Genomic DNA, 19,326 nt, shown 5'->3' on the forward strand with positions numbered 1-19,326 from the left:
GCGCCTGGGTGGCTCAGTTGGTTAAGCGACTGCCTTCGGCTCAGGTCATGATCCTGGAGTCCCGGGATCGAGTCCCGCATCGGGCTCCCTGCTCGGCAGGGAGTCTGCTTCTCCCTCTGACCCTCCTCCCTCTCATGCTCTCTGTCTCTCATTCTCTCTGTCTCAAATAAATAAATAAAATCTTTAAAAAAAAAAAAAACGAGCTAGAAATGGGAGCGTGGGAAGAAGAGAAAAAAGCTGACTCCCAAATTAACTAACCAAATCACCACTCCTCGAGACAGCCTAGTGCCAAAGTCCTTAATAGATGGTTAATCAATGACCTTATTGTTTAAGCCCTGCTGAATTGGGTTTTTCATTATTTGTCACTAACCTATCCTAACATGCCAGATCCTCCAAAATACTGAAAAATCTAGAACTTTCTCTTCTCCCCTGTGGAGTTGAACTGACTATGCCTTTCTGCAAAGGCTCTGAGCATGCAGCAAGGTCAGAAGAGAACTTTATTAAACTCAATAGGTCAAATAAAAGATAAAAAAACACAGGGTATCACTGGTTTCCTTCAACCCAAAGCTGTGAGCTTCAAGTGGCTTCTCAGAGAGCAAACTACTTATTTGTTTCCCCATAAGGATACTTAACTGCTTCTAATAATATCATTCTTATTATTTGTTCTCGTTACTTTAAAGCTGAGTTATTCAGAAAATAGGACAGAAGTCACTCCAAGTGTCTTAGAGCTTACTTTGCTGAGACAGGAAATCACTCTAAAGTTTATAAAAAGGTAAAGCAGAATGGACCTTTTTTTTTTTTAAGATTTTATTTATTTGACAGAGAGAGACACAGCGAGAGAGGGAACACAAGCAGGGGGAGTGGGAGAGGGAGAAGCAGGCTTCCCGCTGAGCAGGGAGCCCGATGTGGGGCTCGATCCCAGGACCCTGGGACCATGACCTGAGCCCAAGGCAGATGCCCGACGACTGAGCCACCCAGGCGCCCCAAGCAAAACGGACCTTTTGAAATTCTCAAGAGCACTGGTTTCAGCCTTGCCGTACAGTGAAATCATCTGAGAAAAAAAAAATCTTAAATACTAATAGCTGGGTTCCACTTCCAGATTTTCTGATTTTATTGTTCCAGGATGTGGCCTGAGCACCAGGATTTTTTAAGCTTCTTGCGTGTTTATCATTTTATTTTAATTTTTCTTTTAAGGAGATGGAAGAGTATTGAATACACTGCAAGGGAGAGGTGGGCAGGACAGCAAAAGAGAGGCTGTCTGCCCATTTAATTTTAATTTTATAGTATTTTTCCTCAACCTTTCATTTTGGAAAAATTGTAATTGCATCATAGTAAAATGAACTTCATATCCTTCACCTACTTGGGTGACATTTGGCCACACTGCTTTTGAATAATTCACTTTATGATTCTTTGTAGTAACTTCTATTCATTTTAATACGTTTATAACAATAGAAATGAAGCCCTGCAAATAAATGTAAACACTGGCCCCTGGTGTTGTTTTCTCCTCCCCAAAATGGTTATTTTTTTAACAAGTAATATATTCTCCTCTTCCAAAGTGTAAAAACTATGAAAGGGTGTATGGTGACGGTCCTTCTCGCTCTTCCACTCTGACCATACTGTTCCCTGCGAGCCCCGTCATTTCTTGTGTGTCATTCTGGAGATATTTTATGCTCTCTTGCCTTCACTCTGGAGCTCAACTTGGCCAGATTTCAGATTTCTTAAGATTTTATTTTTAAGTAACCTCTGCACCTAACGTGGGGCTCGAACCCACAACCCTGAGACCAAGAGTCACATGCTCCACCTACTGAGCCAGCCAGTCACCCCTCATGTACTTTTCTAACGCAAAATTATCTGGTATCACTGTTATCATGCCAAAGCACCTATTTCTTTAAAAATAACAACAACAATTTTAGGGCCCCTGGGTGGCTCAGTTGGTTAAGTGTCTGCCTTCGACTCAGGTCATGATCCCAGAGTTCTGGGATCAAATCCCACATGTGGCTCCCTGCTCAGCGGGGAGTCTGCTTCTCCCTCTCCCTCTGCCCCTCCCCCCTGCTCGTGTTCTCTCTCTTTCTCTCTCTCTCTCATTCTCTCTCTTTCAAATAAATAAAACTTTTTTAAAATAAAATAAAAATTTTATTTTATTATTATTAAAATTAATGTATAGTTGACTTACAATATTATGTCAATTCCAGGTGTACAACATAGTGATTCCACATTTATATACATTACGAAATGCTCACCACGGTAAGTCTTGTTACCATAATGTGTCACCATACAAAGTTATTACAATATTATTGACTATATTCCTTATGCTGTGCTTTACGTCCCTGTGACTTATTTATTTTATAACTGGAAGTTTGTACCTCTTAATCCCCTTAACCTAAAAAACAATTTTAGGGGTCCCCGGCTGGCTCAGTCAGAAGAGCATGTGATTCTCAATCTTGGAATTGTGAGTTCGAGCCCACTTTGGGTGTAGAGATTACTTAAATAAAAAAAATATTTTTAAATAAATAACCATTTTAAGTGGAAGAATTCCTTGCTGGTGGTTAAAAATTGATCAGCTGTGGAAGGTTAATAATGAAAAGTGAGGCTGCCCTGCCCCCCAGGTCTGAGTCTCTGAGGAAAAAACACTTTAATTCTTCCTGGTTGTAGTTGTTCTAGTTCTTCTGAAATCTGAGTGTTAGATTTACACCCCCTGGGTGTGGAGTATCAACTGTAGAATTTAATCTCTTGACTTCCTGCTGTAGAAGATGAAGCCCTCACCTCCCTTCCCCCTTCCCTTTATAGATAGAGGTATTTGGCTGTTCTTGTTTGTTCCTAAAGTATCTTTTCTAGAAAGATACAAGATAACTATTTTCTAGACATTTAGGTGGTGAGGATGATTGGTATGTTGAATGAAAAGTAGCGTTCTTTCAAGTGCTTCTGATCTGCCAAAATGCTTTGGGGAAAAAAATAGTCTCTTCTTATGCTTAAATAATATAGGTAAATATATTGTTTGGCTGAGCAGCTATGTAGTTACAAACCAAATCTTAGCAGACTCTTTTTTGCTCTAGGGCTTGAGAGATGACACTCTTGGATTACCATTGAGTGTGGATCTGTATCATGGGCTTTTGTGCTCTTGTGAATAGGTAGCCCTATAGATCAAAGTCGAAAGAGTTGTTATTGTAGTCTTAAACCATTTCTTTATTTATTCATTCAACAAACACTAGGAAGAGCCAGGAGCTCATGATCCCAGGATAAGGAAGACTCCGCTGTTTAATGAGCACAGGGTTTTATTTTGGATTGATGAAAACGTTCTGGAGGGCGCCTGCCTGGTTCAGTCAGTGGAACTTGGGACTCTGAATTTCAGCATTGTGAGTTCAGGCCCCATGTTGGGGTAGAGATTACTTGAAAATAAAATCTTCAAAAATAAATTAAGTCATAAATTCATTAATAAAAAAAATGTTCTGGAACGAAATAGAGATGGAGGTTGCACAACATTGTGAATGTAGTAAATACCACTGAATTGTTTGCTTAAAATGGTTAATTTTTTGTACATTCTTTTCATCACAAAAAGAGGGGGAGGGAGGAAGGGTTCTGTGGTAAGATAGCTTAGAGAAACATTCTATTGTGTAGCCATCTTAGATTGTACATTGTGTCTGTCATATCAAAGTATATGAGATTTTATAGCATAAGTCTCTAACTTCCTCTAACCCAAGGTTTCAACATAATCCCACCCTAGAGCTTCTTTTAATAGCTGTTAACATTCTTTTTTTTTTTTTTTTTTTAAAGATTTTATTTATTTATTTGACAGAGACAGAGATAGCGAGACCAGGAACACAAGCAGCAGGAGCGGGAGAGGGAGAAGCAGGCTTCCCCATGAGGAGGGAGCCCGATGTGGGACTCGATCCCAGGACCCTGGGATCATGACCTGAGCAGAAGGCAGACGCTTAACGACTGAGCCACCCAGGCGCCCGATAGCTGTTAACATTCTTTGGAGACCACTTTGGGATACGCTTTTAGGCAAATTTAGTTTTTTGTTGTTGTTTTTTTTTTTAAAGATTTTATTTATTTTGACAGAGAGAGAGAGAGACAGCGAGAGAGAGAGCACAAGCAGGGGGAGTGGGAGAGGGAGAAGCAGGCCTCCCACGGAGCAGGGAACCCGATGTGGGGCTCGATCCCAGGACTCTGGGATCATGACCTGAGCCAAAGGCAGACGCTTAACCACTGAGCCACCCAGGTGCCCTGGGAAATTTAGTTATTGACGTGGAAGGATGTTTATGATAATTTAATGCACAAAGCAGCCACAACATAGTTTATGCTGTATGATCACCTTTTTTTGCAAAAATATGTAAGTATGCTCAGGCGTAGAAAATACACTGACAATTTATACCAACAGTAGGTATCTGTTTCATGTTCTAAGAAGTGAATTAGGTTTTTTTCTTTTATCTGTATTTTAAATTTGGTCTACAAGAGTATGTATTATTTGTGTAATTACAGTTTTTTAAAAAAGAAAAGAACTTGGGGTGCCTGGGTGGCTCAGTTGGTTAAGCGTCTGCCTTCGGCTCAGGTCATGATCCCAGGGTCCTGGGATCGAGTCCCACGTCGGGCTCCCTGCTCCGCAGGAAGCCTGCTTCTCCCTCTCCCACCCCCCCGCTTGTGTTCCTGCTCTCGCTATCTCTCTCTGTCGAATAAATAAATAAAATCCTTTAAAAAAAAAAAAGAAAAGAACTCTCCATTTACATTTATTTTTGCCCTGTCCTACCTACAAAAAAAATCCTGATTTTTGTCCTTGCATTGTTGCAGACTTTATAAATTGGATTGTGTCATTAAAATAACAGAGAAGGGGGTGCTTGGGTGGCTCAGTCGGTTAAGCGTCCAACTCTTGATTTTGGCTCAGGTCATGATCTCAGGGTGGTGAGATCAAGCCCCGCATTGGGCTCTGCACTCAGCGGGGAGTCTGCTTGAGATTCTCCCCCTGCCTTTGTCCCTCCCCACTCTCTCTCTCAAAATAAATAAATCTTAAGGAAGGAAGGGAGGAAAAAAAAGAAAAGAAAATCCTTTGCCTTTTCTGGCTTCCAGAGGGCACCAGCATCCCTTGACTCCTGGAATCTTCCTCCCACCACCCTAGTTCTTGCTTCTGTTGTTGCATCTCCTATTTCCTTCTTTGACCGGCTGCCTCCTTCTTATAAGGACCCTTATAAGGATCCACCAACATAATCCAGGTTACCTTTTGAATCTCAAGGTCATTAATTTAAGCACATCTGCGAAACCCCTTGTGTCATGTAGGGTAATGTACCCACAAGTTTCAGGGACTCAGATGTGGACTTCTAAGGGTGGGTATTATTCAGCCTACTGCAGTCCCTATCATTTCTTTGGAGCCTCCTGCTCTGCCAAGCCCTATAAACTTCTTCCCGCCACTCTGCTCCTCTTTCCTCCTGAATGATCCCCTGAGACTTCTGCCCTTGCCCACCTGTCTTGCCAGAGCTCTCTTTCCAACAGAGGACCTGGCAGCTTCAGGTTGGTCCTTCCGTCCTGACCCTCCCTTCTCCTCATGCACACAGCCCCACTGCAGGGCACAGTTGTTCTCTTGATCTGGCTGCTTTTCCTATAGAATATTCTGATTACAATAGTCAGTGCTAAGTTATTCATTGCATTCTCCATATGCAATACTGAGTCCTTTATTATTTATTGGTTATGTTACTGGTTATCAATCCAAAAGCAGAGTATATTCATTATAAGTCATTTCAATGATGATGATGATGGTGTCTTAAGTTTCCATCCTGAAGCAGTATAAAGTAGTGCTTGAGAGCACACATACCCAAGCTACGCTCTCTGGGTTCAAATCCTAGCTCCCCAAATTACCAGCCCTGTGACCTCTGTTAACCTCTTATTACCTCAGCTTACTCACCAGCTAAAAGGTGATCAAAAAATATCTACACCTTGCAGCACCTGGGTGGCTCAGTCATTAAGCATCTGCCTTCTGCTCAGGTCATGATCCCGGCGTCCTGGGATCGAGCCCCGCATCAGGCTCCCTGCTCTGCGGGAAGCCTGCTTCTCCCTCTCCCACTCCCCCCTGCTTGTGTTCCCTCTCTCGCTGTGTTTCTCTCTGTCAAATAAATAAATAAAATCTTTAAAAAAAAAAAAAATTTACACCTTCAGGTTGTTTTGAGGAATAGGTAAGATAAAGGATATAGCATGCCTTGCACACAGTAGGTCCACAGCATCTTTAAATACCCTTCTCCTTAGAGATCAGACATGGTAGACCAGGCCAAGCTTTCCCTTAGAGTGCTTACAGCCATTGCCAAACTATGAGATAAGTCTTTATTTCCATTTTCACAGATGAAAGGACTTAGTGATGATGTACCAAAAAGAGTAAGCAGTGACAGGCGCCTGGGTGGCTCAATCAGTTAAGCATCTGCCTTCAGCCCAGGTCATGATCTCAGGGTCCTGGAATCCAGCCCCGCGACGGGCTCCCTGCTCAGCAGAGAATCTGCTTCTCCCTCTCCCTCTGCCCCTCCCCACTGCTTGTGCTTTCTCTCCCTCTCTCTCACATAAACAAATAAAATCTTTAAAAAAAAAAAAAAAAAAGCAGTGAGTGAAGAACTTGTCTGGGGCAAAAATTAAGTACAGATACACACACATATGTATATATGTGCATGTGTGTCTAAGTTTGGAAGAAAAAATAAACCTTAGAAAAGCACAATGAATGAAATGACAAGTACTGTTAGAAGTAATGTATAGTCACATTTTTAAAAAATTAAGTACCAAATGGGCATCTGGGTGGCCCAGTATGTTAAGGATCTAAATCTTGATCTCAGCTCAGGTCTTGATCTCACAGTTGTGAATTCCAGCCCCACATGGGGCTTTGCATTGGGCATGGAGCCTACTTTAAAAAACAAAAAATTAAGTACCAAAAAGTCCCCCCCAAAATGAACAGCTTTGGTCTAAAGAGAATCACTATTAGCATTCTGGCAACCTCCAATCACATGTTATGCTGAGCATATGTGTTTCATTTTGCTGGATACATCCTGGGTATACATTCTGCTCTGCCATCTGCATCTTTCAATTTCAATAGAATATCATGGGCATCTATTTTACAAATCACTTTGTATTTATTTTTTCATTTACAAACTAAGAGATGCCCTCCTAAATTTTTTATTTTGAAGTAATTATAGATCACAAGTACATAAAGGTCCCATCCCATAGCTTCCCCCAATGGTGACATCCCATGTAACCACAGAACATTTATCAAAACCAGGAAACTGACATTGGCATAATACGGTTAGAGAGACTACAGACCTTACTCAGATTTCACCAGTTTTTACATGCACTCATTTTTGATTTTTAATATGTCTTTATGTGTAGATGAATGGCATTTTCATCCTTCATGGCCTTTTTAAAAAATGCAGTTGGGGTACCTGGTTGGCTCAGTTGGTAGAGCATGTGACTCTTGGTCTTGGGGTTGTGAGTTCAAGTCCCATGTTGGGTATAGAGATTACTTAAAAAGTATATATTTTTTAATATTTAGTTTTTTAAAAAAAAGATTTATGTATTTAATTTAGAGAGGGAGAGAAAGAGAGAGCCAGCACATGAGTGGGGGGGAGGGGCAGAGGGAGAGGGAGAGAGAGAGAGAATCCTCAAATAGAATCCCCACTGAGCATGGAGCCCGATGTGGGGGGCTTAATCTCAAGACCCTGAGATCATGACCTGAGCTGAAATCAAGAGTCAGATGCTTAACCAATTGAGTCACCCAGGTGCCCTGATTGCATTTTTAAAAAGGTCCACGAAGAGGGGCGCCTGGGTGGCTCAGTTGGTTGGGCGACTGCCTTCGGCTCGGGTCATGATCCTGGAATCCCAGAATCGAGACCCGCATCGGGCTCCCTGCTCAGCGGGGAGTCTGCTTCTCCCTCTGACCCTCCCCCCTCTCATGTGCTCTCTCTCTCTCTCTCATTCTCTCTCTTTCAAATAAATAAATAAAATAAAATCTTAAAAAAAAAAAGTCCACAAAGAGATAAAAATGTCATAAAAAGGGGCACCTGGGTGGCTCAGGCGGTTGAGCTTCTGCCTTCAGCTCAAGTCATGATCTCCAGGTCCTAGGATCAAGCCTTGAGTGGGGGGGGGGGTCCCAACTCAGCGGGGAATCTGCTTCCCCCTCTCCCTCTGTCTCTCCCCCTGCCCCGGCTTGTGCTCTCTCTCTCTCTCTCTCAAATGAATAAATTAAAAAAAAAAAAATCTTTAAAAAAAAGTCATAAAATTAAAAAATCTTTTAAAAAAATGCAATCAGCCCAGAAATATAAAACACAGAATATTCAAACCCAGTATGTTTGTGGTTATTTTCCCCGGGTTATTTTCTCTGTATATATGTGGATTTTTTAAACAGTAACAACAGAAAGGATCCTCTGAGCTGTATATCATATTTAAGATTGCCTTTTAAAAAAATCGTGGGCATCTTGCCGCGTCAGAACGGATTTAGACCTGTTGCAGTGTGCAAATGTTTAGGATAAAACAACTACACTATAGCTGTTGACTTGCCCTGGAAATAGTAACCTAATTTATGCCCAGGCTCTAAAGCTCTTTGGAAACCGCGACGTGCCCCATTGTCAGGATGTCAGAACCTGAGCTGCGGGGTCCGTGCCCTTCCCTGGCACAAAGGAGAGGAACCCCTTCCTTCTAGACGCTCACAGCCCCTTGTTCATCTTCCAGTGGCCCTGGCCGTGTGTGCCACTCTCACACCTGCTCAGGCCTGAATTACTGTTAACATTTACTGAACATTTTTTTTTTTTAAAGATTTTATTTATTTACCTGAGAGAGAGAGAATGAGAGACAGAGAGCACGAGAGGGAAGAGGGAGAAGCAGACCCCCCGCCGAGCAGGGAGCCCGATGCGGGACTCGATCCCGGGACTCCAGGATCATGACCTGAGCCGAAGGCAGTCGCTTAACCAACTGAGCCACCCAGGCGCCCCAACATTTACTGAACATTTTTATGAGACCTTCACCTTAACAACTTCCAGCGAAATCGTTCTGTGCCCCCCCACCCCCCCAGGCTTCCCTTCCCCCACACCAGCGCAGCTTATTCGGGGTTTGATGTGATGGTCCCATTTCTGTTTTTATGCATTCAGCATAAATATTTCTTGCAGCTCATAAACACCTGGGCGGTTTTACCAGTGTCGTGAAAGATGTTTATGACCCAAATATGAAAACTTTGTGAGAAGGGACGCTGAGACACACAGGCTGTGTTATTCTTGGAAAGCAGTATCTTCTAAAGAAGACCCAAAGCCGGCCTGGCCGTCTGTGACAACGCACGTGCGTTGTCATGTACCTGGTCACAGTTCTAAGCACCAGTGGGGATTCAGGCTCCTCGGCTGCTTTTCAGTAAGCAGGCAGCCCAGCGGTTTCCAATGCTTATCAGCTTCCTGTTTGGATGGTTTTTTTACAGCATTATTATGTTGCAAAGTGAATGAGGCAAAAGAAAATAGGAAAAGAGATTTTGGAGTGGGAGGTTAATAAAAATCCATTTTGTCACTCGACAGCCTCCCCCAGCCCAGCTTCCTTTTCCAGGGTCCTCTGAGTCTCTTTGTATTGACAGATGCCATTTGCTCATTTACGACGTGATAATAAAAACCTTCAGCCTTGCTCAGTGTTATTCTTTTCCTCCCCTGACGGGAGGGAGCCAAATGGCTTGTAGTCACCTCCGCGGGCAGTTTTTCATTAGATAACTTTACAATGAACAACATTCAAAGGACATTTCAGAAAAGGAGCCGAATCTAGTCCGGGAAAGAAATTTCTATGGAAACATGGTAAGCAGTTGGATGGACCCACACATCGTTGTGTTTGTAAAATGACCCAGATTTTATTCAAATAAAGAATATCTAACAAGGGTGGGTGAATGCTGAACAAGGATGAGTTGGTACAACCTACAAACCATGCATAGCTAAGTCTACATGTGAGGTTCCTCTCATTTTTGCCGTTGGGTTATTTGAATAAAATAAGGCATTTAAGCAATAGTTGCTGAACTCACATCAACTTGTAATCCATCTTTCAGTTTCTTGTACAAAAACTTTTTCTTTAATTTCCTATCATTAATTCATACCTGGCGTTGGACACGGAAGCTCATTTAAAATGCATTTCGAGGATTCAGTTTCTTATTCCGCAAATTTATGTTTTATAAATGTTCATGATTCATCGATCATTTTCAGACTTAAATTTTGTTTTATTTATTTATTTATTTTTTGCCAGCAGAACTACCTTTTTTTTTTTTTCTTAAAACATATTAGTGCTTCTTAGTTACTGGTTCAAGCCATTAATTAATTAAACCCACTAGTTGAAAACGAGGCCATATTAGACCGTTGTGACTCAAATTGTTCCATTCCTATATATGTCATAAGCCATAAATAAGAAGTGTTGGTAGATAACAGATGTCTTTAAAAGGACATAGACACATTTCTCTGCTGTGTTTTAGCATTAACTCTCTAGAGTCTGGACAGAAATATTTTTGTGGATCACCAATTCTTGTGTATCTTTCCTGAAATGTTCCTTTTTTTTTTTTTAAGATTTTATTTATTTATTTGACAGAGAGAGACACAGTGAGAGAGGGAACACAAGCAGGGGGAGTGGGAGAGGGAGAAGCAGGCTTCCCGTTGAGCAGGGAGCCTGACACGGGGCTCGATCCCAAGACCCTGAGATCATGACCTGAGCCGAAGGCAGACACTTAACGACTGAGCCACCCAGGCGCCCTGAAATGACAAACCTATGTGAGGCATGTTCTTGGTTGAAAAGCACCAATGTGATTCACCATATTCTACATATTCTGTCATTTGTGAGGTTTTTTTCTCTGAACCATAAATATAGATATTTTAGTAATATATTTAAAATTCAGTCTTTTTTAAAAACATGTTGATTTCTATTATTTGGTAATAATAATAGCTAAAATTATTGAGTATGCAGCGTGTGCCTAGCCTGATTCTAAACCCTGACTGACCATGAACTCATTTTGTCCCCATCATCAACCAATAAGTGTTCTGAATATCCTTGTTCTACAGGGAAAACTGAGGAAGTAGGAAGTTAAGTGGTTGAGAAAAATTACCAACGGGCCTATTAATGGTGAGGCTGTTGCCAGTCTTTCTCACATGGCGGTGATGAGTGTCCTTGCACATCTATTTTACACGCCCCGGTCTGATTTTTGTAGACTTAAATGCTAGGTATGGAGTCACCACATCGAAAGCCAGGTGCCTTTTTCATATTGGAAGGTATTACTGCCAAGTTATTTACGGTTACTAGCTATTCTTCCTGCTTTTAGCTAACGTCGCCATGTCTTTAGATAAATGATGCATGGATGGATGGATGGGTGGTCCGTCAGGTAGACAGAACCCATTTTCTTTTTTTTTTTTTTAAGATTTTATTTATTTATTTGAGAGAGAGAGAGAGAGAAAGATCATAAGCAGGGAGGAAGGGTAGAAGGAGAAGCAGACTCCCACTGAGCAGGGAGCCCAATGTGGGACTCAATCCCAGGACCCTGGGATCATGACCTGAGCTGAAGGCAGATGCTTAACCGACTGAGCCAGTGAGGCACCCAAGAACCCATTTTCTAAGAATTTCTGAATTAACAGCATTCATGCTGGTTCTCACCACCACCCCAAATGTAGATGCTGGCCTAAAGGATTGGGATAGTTTTCCCAAAGTTTTGGGAAAACTATTTGGAGGGTACAAATCTCAGCTCTTTCTCATTTCATCTCCACTCTGTTAGCAATTTCCAGAAACTTCGAAAATTCCGTCGTTTCATTTTCTCTCTCTCTCTCTTTCTTTCTTGCATTCTTTCTTTCTTTTTCTGTCATAAATTCATTCTGAGCGGTAACGCATGCCAAATGGTGAGTCCCAGCCGTGCCCAGACTGGGAACAAGGAGAGACTCCACAAGTTTTAAGCAAAAAGTTGTTTCCCCAGAAAAACACTTGGTCATCAACATTCCTGGAGCCTCCTCCCCTTTTGCAATGAGCACAGAGCAGAGGCAAACTGCTTTTACTTCAAAAAAGTAGATCAACCTGAAATGAAACGGGACCTTCAAAATTCACAGTTCAACACTTCCAAAATCTGATTGTGAGCAAGGAGGCTCTCAGTGTCCGCACACCTTCATACTCAAAGAGACAGAAACTTCAGCAATTCCTGATGATCAGGGGCAGCCCTGTCATCTGTAGCTGGAAGATCAAAGGCTCAACTTCAGGACGGGAAATGGGGAGAATTAGTGTCCCACTAGGAGCCTCTCGCCCCACCATAAGCCTGGTGGTTCTTCTTATGACCATGAGCTATTTGGCTCTTAAGTTGGGGTTTCATTAAGAACGTATCCACACTTGAATAAGGGAAGTTTGCAGTTTCTTTTGAAGTCCAGCTGTTAGAATGAATTGTGATTCAGAACTGTCTGTATTTGCAAAGTCCGTAACTCTGCCTGATACACACACGGTAAACCCTTCATAACTTTGGCCATGACTTTTATTATTAAAATAACTTAATGGCAAAACTGTCTGCATGGTTCTAATAACTGATCTTTATCCTGCTTTTCTGGGGGTGCTTTAGAAATTTCAAGAATAAAGTCTGGCACATAGAGGGGCAACAGATTTTTGTTGTATGAATGACTTGAACAGTCCTGGTTGGTAAAACGTGGAGAGGGTTCATTAACCCTTGGGAAGGTGGCTGAGGCTCAGAAAGCTGACATATTTGCCTAAGGTGGGATTTAAACCAGGCCTTTAGAAGCTTGCCCTGCATTTACTCTTCTCTGCTCCTAAATTGACAAGGCTGAGCAACTGAATTAGCTGAGGTTTCTCTACCCTTCCTAGTGCAGCCAGTAAGTGAAAGAGATTGCTTGGCACAGGTCAGTGAGAGTCAAGCTTAGCCTGGTTGGAAACCCACAGACTTTGAAGCCCCACAGACTTGGACTCAAACCCAAACCCTGACACTAGGGGCTCTATGATCTTGGGCAAATCGCTTTACCTGTCTGAGCCTCAGGGTCCTTACAGGATTTTAAATAAAGTACTATCTGTAAAGAATCTACACCTATTGGACGTGGAAACACAGCTCTCTATAGCCCACCGGGTCTGCAAAAACGTGCGTGTCCCCAGCCCCAGACCTGTCTATGTTACGTTACGTGGCAAAGGGGAATTAAGGTAGCAGATAGAATTAAGGTTGCTTCTCAACTGACCTGAGATGGGGAGATTATTTTGGATTATTCCAGTACAACACACAAGAGTTTTCTGTCTGGTATGTAGCAGGAGTCAGCAGATTTTTTTCTGTAAAGGCCCAGATAGTAAATATTTTCAGCTTTGCGGGCCAAGAGGCAATGTCCCCACTGCCTCAAATGACCATTCTTGCTGAAAGACTGCATAGTCCTTTTTTTTTTTTTTAAACTTTATGATTAAGATGTAAAAACCATCCTCAGCTCATTGGCGGTAACAAAACCAACAGGGGGGCCTGATTTGGCCCGCAGACTCCTGCTACATGCACGTGTGCACATATATATTTTGTTTCCAAAAAGAGGCTAATGCCACATATATACAGATTTTTATCCATTTTTTTAAAAACCATTTATTATGAACATCTTCTTACAGTAAGTTTTTAACAATTCCATGTTTAGGGTTGCACAGTATTTTCTCATAAGAAATGTAAAATGTTCATTTCTATCTCTCACCGTTCTTTTTTAAGTGCTGTAAATAGTGTGCTAAACACCTTTCAACATCTATCTTCGTCCATATCTCTGGTTATTTCTGAGGATTATTCCCCGGAAGTAGAATTGCTCCTCCTTTATCCTTTTGGACCAAGGCCTTTGAAAAGGTTAATGGAATGAGATTTTGGCAAGGAAAACAAACCCTTAATGTGGAGAAGAGTGTGGAAGGAAAGAGCTAGTCGAGGAGGGTTCTGGTTTGCCAGCCAGTGCCATATTCAAATCTAACCCTGCCACATACTAGCTGTGTGACCTTGTGCCTGGTACTTAACCTCTCTGGGCCTGCTTCCTCATCTGTAAAATGGTGATAAAAATAGAACCCACCTGGGGCGCCTGGGTGGCTCAGTCCATTAAGCGTCTGACTCTTGATTTCGCTGGGGTCATGATCTCGGGGTGAGGGGATCGAGCCCCAGTTGGGGCTTCACGCTCAGCGGGGAGTCTGCTGGGGATTCTCTCTCTCCCTCTCCCTTCCCCTCTGACCCTCACCCTGCTCGTGCCCACATGCACACTCTCTCAAATTAAAAAAAAAAAAAATAGGACCCCCCCCCCCTTCCTAACTGAGATCCCACACACACCTGGCCAACAGTAACTGCTCAATAAATAATGGCTTTGATCATTATTATCACCATGACTCCTACTCAGCTTGAATGAGACCCCAACGGGGATTTGAATCTGGAGTGTGCTTGCCTGACTCCCAAAACCCTGCTTTTTTTAACTCTAAAATTTAAATTAGGGGCGCCTGGGTGGCTCCATGGGTTAAGCATCTGCCTTCGGCTCATGTCATGATCTCAGGGTCCTGGGATCAAGCCCCAGGTTGTGGGGCTCCCTGCTCAATGGGGAGTCTGCTTCTCCCTCTCCCTTTGCCCCTCCCCCTGTTTGTGCACTCTCTCTCTCTCTCTCAAATAAATAAATAAAATCTTTAAAAAAATTGTTTATAAATAAATAAATAAACTTTAAATTAAAGGGGAAAAAAAGTCAACACTACCCTTTCTAGGTATCTGTAGTGATCCTTGGGCGCCTACAGGCACATTACGTCCTGGGCTTGTCTGCGCACCATGTTCTAGCCCAGTACCTGTGGGAGTCGGGACAGCTTGCCTAACAAGTTGAGAATCTGTGCTTCAGTTTCCCCACTTATTGCATGGGAGATAAGCATGCCTCTCCTACTTGACTCGTGAGGATAAGATGAAATAATTAGTTTGCAGCTCAACTAAAGAAAAAAGTCATGTTTCTAACACGGGAAGTACAGGTCTGTTCGTGTCAGACTGTGTGGTTCAGCACGTGTCCATTTAGGAAGGTAATGCAGCGCGTCTACCATATATGTGTAGGTGTCGGGAACAGCGCCCTGTCCTCAAGCACGCTCATATTTCTGCAGCACAGAACTATGAACATCCACACAAGTAGTCTTGTGTCAATCCAGGTCAAGTTTTGTCACCAAATAAGTTCATATCGGGAGCTTTGGCTACCAAATGAGTTAAAATAACACTGAGTCTTCTAAGCTTTTTGTCTTTATTTTTTATTTTTATTTTTTTAATATTTTATTTTTAAGTAATCTCTAAGCCCAACGTGAGGCTCGAACTCACGACCCCAAGATCAAGAGTGGCACAGACCACCCACTGAGCCAGCCAGGCACCCCTGAGCTTTTTGTCTTTAATTTTTTTTTTTAAGATTTTATTTATTTATTTGAGAGAGAAAGAGAGAGAGGATGCACACACAAGAGAGAGCACAAGCAGGGGGAGCAGCAGGCAGAGGGAAAGGGAGAAGCAGACTTCCCGCTGAGCAGGGAGCCCAACGTGGGGCTCGATCCCAGGACCCTGAGATCATGACCTGAGCCGAAGGCAGATACTTCACCAACTGAGCCATCCCGGCGCCCCGAGAGCAGTTCCTAATCTGAACCCTGTGGGTGGATTTTACAGGGTTTGTGAAGCTGGATAGGGAAAAACACAAAAAAACCCAGAAGCCTGTATGTCTATTTTCACTGCCTTCTAACTAAAATCTAGCATCCCTTCCGTTATGGATGTAGGCAAAGAGCCACAGCGGCGTGAACGACGCCTGTGACTGTCACCGGTGGGACGCAGAGGTACTTCCCATTCCTGTTGCCACAGACATCTGGAGCGATCACTTACGCTCATCACCACTTTGAAGTTAAAAGCGTTCTCAGATTCACCACTAGATGTTGTCATGAAATGAATGAACAAAGCAGCACATACATTAGTGTCACAACATTTTTAAAATATCTTGATAATTGGGGCACCTGGGTGGCTCAGTCGTCAAGTGTCTGCCTTCGGCTCAGGTCACGATCCCGGGGTCCTGGGATCGAGCCCCGCATCGGGCTCCCTGCTCAGCGGGGGGCCTGCTTCTCCCTCTCCCACTCCCCCTGCTTGTGTTCCCTCTCTCGATGTCTCTCTCTGTCAAATAAATAAATAAAATCTTTAAAAAAATAAAATAAAATATCTTGATAATTGCTTTCCAGTATAATTGATTTCCTTTGTGTTTTAATCGATGCATTTAAGAAACATAACTCTGAGAAGGGGTCAGTGGGTTTCACCAGACTTTCAAAGGGGTCCAGGGCCCAGGAGAATTTGCAAGTGCCTGGCCCGGAGCGGTGCTTTGAGCACTACACTCTGCGGATCTAAACAGGCATGTGCATTGAAAAACGGAGCAGAGAAAGGAACATACAGGTGTTACTGGTCATCCCGCGTGGTGGCCTACGGGCTGACTTCCTTTTTCTTTATGCACGTTTGCGTTTCTGAAATCATTACAGTCAGCATGAGAAAACACAGCTCTGTAAAGAAACAGCCCCTCTTCTCTGGGCTCACGAGATATCCCCTGCCAGATAGCAGAGACCATGCAGGCCCTGATAACGTCAACCCCAAATTAAAGCCGCTATGGAGGTCTGACTTCAAGTGATTTAATGAGAGCCAGTTGATCACATTTCTCAACCGTGAACTTGGACAGAACAGAGGGTCCATCCCTGCCTACCAGCCGGCCAGTGAGAGCAGGCTGCCAGGGCATGTGCCCGCACCACCAAAGGGGGGCCTACTTTTGCCCTGACTCATCTCTACCATTTCACAGAAGCAACTATTGCTGAAGCATGATGGCTAAAGATAAGGCCTTCCTCTTGACGCCGTCCCGTGAATTAGCACGGTGCGCCCGGGCTCTTTTCCGGTGCTTTCTTTCTCCATCTCACACTTGTGAGTTGCAACCGTTTTTCAGGTCTCTGCTGGCAGTTATTGTGGTCGTGGTATAATCAAACAGGACGCCGAGCACCCGTGACAATGGGTGGGAGTCACCAGCCCGTGGTGGCGGGCACCGGGAATGCGGACGGGGGAGAAGAGAGCACCAGAGGAGGAGCATGGACCCCTGGATTGAATAGCCGTGTCCCTAAGCAGGTCGGTGATCCATTCTACTCAGCTTCAAGGAGGACTTGAACTTGGGATTTCTGAATCCTGCCAGAATCAAGTTAGTTCATCACTATCAGGAGGACCATGATCAAAACCCACAGCCCCAGATCTGCCGCAGGCTAACCCCTGCCTGCCAGCCAGTTTCCAAGCTAGTCCTCTCTCCCCCATGACACCAGTCACATCTATTCATAGCATGTGCACTGCACCCCGATTACCTGCCTTAGTGCCTCTCCATAGGGCTTCCCCGCTAAGCTGTCCACTCCTCGGGGGCACAGGCTGTGCGGGGGGGTGGGGAGTTCATCACCATGGATACGAGCACGGGTTGGAATTCTGCCTCAGCCCACTCCCTGGTTGTGTGATGCTGGGGAGTCACCTCCCTCTAAGCCTTTGTTTTGTCCTCTGTAAAATGGGTAGTCAGTGCTTTGACTAAAAAATATCGAGGGCTAGTTATGTGCCAGGAACCCTTCCAGATGCCGGGGATGGAGAACCTGACAAAAACCACTGTCCAATTGAAGCAAGTGTTCTAGTTGGAGGAGGGGTGACAGGAAGTGACAGGCAATAAACAAGAGCATAAATATAGTAATAATAGCCATGCACCTTGTGTGGGTTTTCAAGAGGGTTCTCTGAAATGATGCATTTAAAGGTGCTTAGCATAAGACCTGGCTCGTGCTAAATGCCCGGGTGGCTCAGTCGTTAAGCGTCTGCCTTCGGCTCAGGTCATGATCCCAGGGTCCTGGGATCGAGCCCCACATCGAGCTGCCTGCTCCACGGGGAGCCTGCTTCTCCCTCTCCCACTTCCCCTGCTTGTGTTCCCTCTCTCGCTGTGTCTCTCTCTGTCATATAAACAAATAAAATCTTTAAAAAATAAAATAAAATAAAAGTGCTTAGCATAAGACTTGGCTCGTGATAAATGCCAACAAATGACAGGATTATTTTCTCTCGGAAACCATTCCCGATCCCTATTACAACCCCACCCCAGGCCTGGCTATAGGCCCTCTATCTTGGTCCAACAATGCATCTTGTGCACAACTTAATCATTGCACTTACTGTATTGTGCAAAAGTATCGTCTTATATGTATACGGGGTCCATAGTGACTTCACCTACTTGAAACATGAACACCAGATGTTTGCTCATGTTTGTATGTCCAGCATCTCACCCAGTGCCTGGCCCATGGTTGGTACTAAATAAATGCTTGTTGGACCAAGCAGAGATCAAACCTAAAGAAAATGCCAAGGCCTTGAATGACATTTTTAAAAATCTGTCTCAGGGCACCTAGCTGCTCAGTTAGTAGACCATGCAATTCTTGATCTTGGGGTTGTGGGTTCGATCCCCACATTGGGTGTAGAGATTACTTAAAAAAAAAATCTTAAAAAAATTTTTTTTTAAAACCTGTCTCAGGCTTATGTTGAAAGAGACCTATAGTAGCCAGCCACCAGATGGCCTTTGATGATTCTCACTTCCTCATGTTAATGCCCTTGTGGAACCAATAGAAGACAGAGGACATGACAGTGTGTGAACCCCCTGACAAGGTCATAGGAGACATCATAGCTTCTGCATTGCACTCTCTCTTGAATCGCCTACTCCGAGGGAAGCTGGCTGCCCTGCCATGAGGACCATAAGCAGCTCTATGGAGATGCCCACATGGTGAGGAACTAAGTCCTCCCACCAACACGCAGAACCAACTTGCCAACTATGTGAAGGCGCCATTTTGAAAACAGATCCTCCAGCCCTAGTCAAGCCTTCAGATGACTGCCACCCTGGCCAACAACTTGCCTGTAAGTTCACCCCACTACACCACTCCTGAATTCATAGGCAGCTCACAAAAATTTTAAAAGAAATGTACTGGCAGAAATGTAGCCAGCTTGGACTGAAATGAGCAGAGACAGTACAAAACGGAAAGAGATCTTTGACCCCTTAAAATTCTACAGGCAGGAAGCAGGTGGTAAAACTATTCTGCTACAAACAGGAACTCCTTTCATGAGAAAAGAAAAACAACTCAGAGTATATAGACACACGAGTCCAGAGGGTGGATCCAAGAAATTTAGTCACTCACTCTAGGTCACAGAGTTAATAAGATGTAGAGTCTGGTTTCAAACTAAAGCAGTCTGGCTCCAGAATCCACTGTCCACCCTTCTATGTTATGTCATATCTTTAATGGATGGATGATAGATGGATGGGTAGGTAAATATATAAACAGTATAATTTTGGTTCTCTGCAATAACTTTTTCAAATAGCA

The sequence above is a fragment of the Leptonychotes weddellii genome, chromosome 10, assembly GCF_054177405.1.
Source record: "Leptonychotes weddellii isolate Sample4059 chromosome 10, ASM5417740v2, whole genome shotgun sequence".
NCBI lineage: Eukaryota > Metazoa > Chordata > Mammalia > Carnivora > Phocidae > Leptonychotes > Leptonychotes weddellii.